Below are 5,548 nucleotides of genomic sequence, written 5' to 3' on the forward strand. Positions count from 1 at the left end.
TAGCCTCCAAGTGATATTAGACTCATTCTAAAAGATTATTGTAAATTAAAGGAGCTACTACTCCGTTTAAATTCTGTATTTTTATTTTTCTAATCATGTGTATTTTTGTTACGAAAATTTTAATTAAATCATTTTTCTTAATTAAGCTTATCCGAAAGCAACGGTAATACAAGAAAGGGCTTGATAAAAGATAAACAGGCCAAATAAAGGATAACATATGTACGTGTACACCCTCATCAACAAAACTTTATAAAACTATATATAATAACAAAGAGTAATGTTATGGTGTAGGTGTGGTAATTAGAAATTGGGAGGGGATAGTTATGGCTACTGCCACGTTGGAGACTCATTACTTATTTTCAGTTATGAAAATATTTATGGGTTTGAATATAGTAGTCTAAGGATATTTTTTTGATTTGAAAATAGAAAGTGATAACATTGGAGTTGTAGAGATTTTAGTCTCAACACATAAATCTATTGGTCTTTTTGGCACCATCATAGTAAACTATAAAGCTCTTTTAAATAGGTTTAGGCTTTACAAATTTTTATATGTGAAAAGAGGAGATAATTTAGTAGCGCATTCTCTAACTAATTTGGTACTTATCAGACCAAATTTAATATGGCTGAAAAAAACTCCTTTAGAGATTTGTAATTTGGTCCATTTAGATATTTTAGCATTGCTGTTTAATATAAAGTTTTCTTTAAAAAAATGTTATATGACCATATAAAATTTAGGAAAAAAGATAGATAGATCTCTGCAGTACTTGGGGGATTAGTCATTGGGTTTTCAGTCTGATGAATATCCTAGTGCGAACAAAAAAAAAGCATTTAAATACAAAAAAAAATTCTGATTTTAACAAACAGAGGACAACTTAATCCTTCCATCCATTTGCTTCTCATACACCAAACAAAACTGGATGACGTGGTTGAAACAGTGTTCAGGTGTCTATTACGGTGCCACGCTGGAAGGGGAATAAAGTTCGAAGTATTGCTGATAAAAACGATGTCGTTTTGCAAAGGTAGCCCATTCTTCCTTGGTGCATCCTTCCTCTTTAGTGAATCCTTCTTGTTCTCTTTCATTTTTCTCTTTGGTACAGCCACTTTTTTTCCCTTGTAAGTCATACTTCTCTTATTTTTGGTACGCTTCTCTTCTCCACTGCTCTCCTCATCATTACTGTCATCATTATACCCCGGAAGTGGAGGCTTGTAAGGTTCATCCTTCGTGCTCTTGTAGCCGTCATCAAAGGATGATGTCATCAGATTATCATAGATGTCATCTAGTTCTATGCACTCAACATTCCCACTTACTATCAAACCAGTATATTGCCTTGTAGTCAGGATATCCTAAACCTTCGTACAACTTCACCAAATCACCAAAGTTGATAAAATCTATGTCCATCTCTGAAAATTTTTCTATTTTTCCATTCACATAAACAAGTTCCCCGTCACCATTCCTCACAAACTTTTCTCCATGGTAAAAAATTACATATCTATCAGTCATCTGTAATTTTTAAACAAAAACAAAATCAACCCACAATGCATAGAACCCTAAGAAACTTTAAAAAGAGGACACAATAATTTTTTTCAAATAAACTGAAACACAAAGCAACCATGGCAGAATGCATTTACATGCATCGCACTCTACACTAAATGGAACCCTAATGCGAAACGTTGTGGATTTGCTTACCTTGATTGATGGCTAAACTTCTTCAGCATACGAACTTCGTTTCTCCTACTCCACCTTCTTCGATGACGCTTTAGTTTCGTTTCAGAGGGAAGAGAGTTCTGGCTTGATGAAGGGGTTAGGGTAGTATATGGTAATTTCTGTCTTGCTAAAGGGTTTTTAATAAGAATAGTGTAACACCCTAATACTTTTAAATTGAGTTAAGCTTTATTTAGATTATATTTAGTAGCTGATATTCAAAACCTTGCGGAATTCTTCTTTTAAAACAAATATGAAATATTTATATAAAATAATTTATAGATAAAAATATTGAATAATTAGTTTTTGTTAGAATAGTTACTAGTTGAAAAATATAAGTGAATTTGAAAATACTAACATAAAAAACCGGTGTGCTAAACTATGAAGGTACAATAATGACAAGCTTTACTCATACCAAATAAAAAAGGAAATATAATAGTTACAATTGCAATCAGTCAATAAGGATAAAACAAGACATATAAAAAATCCTAATTCTCTTAATTTGTTTAACTATGGCTAAAACAATCGCATATTCTTTCTTCTTAAGGTAAACGTTTAATGTTTTGTATCTACGTCCTCGATAGCTTGCTCCCACTAGTGCACCTATCTTTTCACCTCAACTGTATTGCTTCGTACTGCATCGTTCCTGAAGATGGTACGGAGAGAGGGGTGAGAAACAAAAGTTTCTCAGTAGTTTATCTATATGGTGTCATCGTATCCATTCCCAACCACTCCGAGTTTTAAAATAAAAACAGTGATGATGCAATGTTGTTCAATTATTATTTTCAAAAGTCTTGATTAGTCGGAGTAGTGTGACTTTTAAATGCTTCTTATTTACTTATGTTATGACATGTGTAATGCATACAAAATGCCTATAGCATTAAAACATATAAAGGTAACTCATAAACCTTGGTATGATGTTCTCATAGGCCATAAAGCAAGACGAAATAAATAATAAATAAGAGATGAATAGTAACATTGCCATAGGTAGATCAAACAGAATAGATCTGAATAAAATAAAGATCTTAAACAATATCATACATCATACAAAAAGGAACTTTGAAAAAAAGAAGGATATTTGAATGCAATAATAAACGTAATCATAAATAAAAAAAAAAAGATAAAATAAGAATAATCATGATCACACTTTTCATTGCACTTTTCATTACTTTTTCTCGTAGCTTTTATGGAAGGTATTGAGCTCAAGCCGGTATAAAAGGTGGGAGTCCCCTTCCCTTACCGAAGGTTCTTATCCCAAACGTTTTGGCGATCACCTTCCCTTACCGAAGGATCATCTCGATCGATCACCTTCCCTTACCGAAGGATCATATCGATATCTTGTCTTTAGGGGTCACCTTCCCTTACCGAATGATTATTTCCCTCAGTTCAATTTACAATCAAGGTTATTTAGACATACACAAGAAAATAGTTATATCAACAAAGATATCTTATTATATAAAATTGATGGGAGTCTCCTTCCCTTACCGAAGGTTCCCAAAAGTTTGCCGATCACCTTCCCTTACCGAAGGATCATCTCGATTATCTTGTCTTTGGGGGTCACCTTCCCTTACCGAAGGATCGTTCCTTCAGTTCTTTATGCACATAAGATTTTTATTATAATGCATAATGCGTATGAAGGGAAGAGACATTATATCATGACATGTAATGCTAACATCTATATATGACATAAAAATTATCATAAAACCCCTACCTCGAGTGAAGTTCCGCTAGGTATTCCGATGCAAATAGATGCGGTTTGTTAGTAAATAGAGACTTGTTTCATGGCTAGACTTTGTGTATACTAGAATGTTTTGTATAGAAAAAGGGAATAGAATGAGAAAGGAAGGATCAAATAGCTCTCAGGTATGTGCAGATTATGTTAGGAGGCATTTAGGTGAAATCTTCAATCTGGATCGTCACTTTGTGAGCCCTATAACTTTTTTTTACGTTTGTAATTTGGAATTAGCTATTAGAGACAAATTTATAGAGAATTGAATTAGCTTTAAAACGAATCTTAAATTAAGTCAATCGGATAACCACAGCTTGAGATATTTTTAAAATACTATTAGTATATCAGGTTGGCTGATAAGAGCGCGATTTTCTACTCTGAACTTGTAACCGATTTATCTACCTAATTTAATTTTATACTGAACTTAAGGAATAGAGCTAGTATTCATATCTTTTCATATAACAAAATATCATTTAAATCTAATAAATGTAGAATTAGTTATGACTATGTTTTAAAAGGTTGTTTACTGTCAGTTAGAGATTTACTACCACTAGTGCTTTCATATGTTTAAATTTTAAATTCAAATCTTAAATCGTTACCATTTTAATTAATTAATTAGTTATTAAAAAAAATAACTTGATTCAAAAAGTTGGATGTTACAAATGGGCTATCTTTGCAAAACGACGTCGTTTTCATCAGTAAGGACCTATTTGTCCTTCGAACTTTATTCTCCTTTCAGCGTGGCACCATAACAGACACCTAGACACCGTTTCAACCACGTCAATCAATTCTGTTTGGTGTATGAGAGACAAATAGACGGAAAAATTAAATTATCTCCCGTTTGTTAAAGTCAAAAATTTTTTTGTATTTAAATTTTGTCAGATATGTATTTGTCAAAAATTTAAAAAGTTAGGAACCTATCTATTAATTTGTTTAAAATTTATTATTTTTGAATAATTCTTAACTAACATTTTAAATCTTAAATACTAACTTTTAACTCTAAATTTTAATAGTATAAAAATAAAGTGTTAGCCAAGTATCAATTAATATTGACAAAAAGTTTTGGTCCTAACATTTATCAATAACAAATTGTTAGTTACATCTTATTCACAAACTTAGTTTCACTGTTAGAAAAATTATTTTCAACAATAATTTATTTTATTTTTAACGGTAATAAAAATAATTGTTACTATATTTATCGACAATGAAACATTAACCGTCTTATATTTTGTCGATAAAAAATTTTAACGACAATTATATATATGTCAGTAATAAAAACTTTTTAAATAATCACAAAAAATATATAATTGTTATTATAACATATAATAATTATGATAAATATATAATTTTTGTAAAAATATAATTTAAATAAAACATATAGTAACCATTATGTTATGTCGCTACAATTTTACTGCTAAAAAGTAATTTTTGTGATAGTATTTATAAACACTTTATATTAATATATCATGTAAACATCACTTTGTCAATTCTTATTTAATAATGTGAAACTTTAGCATTCACACTCGTCTCCATTTAAGTTAGGTTGTGAACCCTTTTTTCCTCATCATGTTACAAACATGGAGTACATATTGAAATTGGGGAACATATATATATGTTTAAGCACAATAATTAGAATGGCATGATATTGACAAAACAATGCTAGTTCATGCCCGGGACATGGAAACCCATTATTTTCTCTTCACTTTCTTTTAGAGAAAGTGGCAATTTATTCAAAAAGAAAAAAAAATAAATTAAAATTAAAGAAGAAAAAGGAGAAAAAGACAGTGGGAACGTGAAGCACAAGCCCTTATAAGTTGAAAAGGAAAAGCATAGTGGATAACAATTATGATTGATGCATGATAAGAACATTTGAAGAATCCATGAGGAACACGACCTAGAAAAACAAATTAAAGGAAGAAGAAGAATCCATAATGCATGATGAGGATTGAGGAATATCACTACTTATTAGAGGTGTTTAAGATCCATCTCGTCTAAATTTCGGTTCGGATTCGAGAGATATTTTGTTGGATTTGAATTTTTTTATTTTCTATTCGATATTGTTTTCGGGTCAGATTCAAATTTTGTTTCGGGTCATCTTTTTCGACCCGAAGTCATTT

This window comes from Arachis ipaensis, chromosome B02, assembly GCF_000816755.2.
Source record: "Arachis ipaensis cultivar K30076 chromosome B02, Araip1.1, whole genome shotgun sequence".
NCBI lineage: Eukaryota > Viridiplantae > Streptophyta > Magnoliopsida > Fabales > Fabaceae > Arachis > Arachis ipaensis.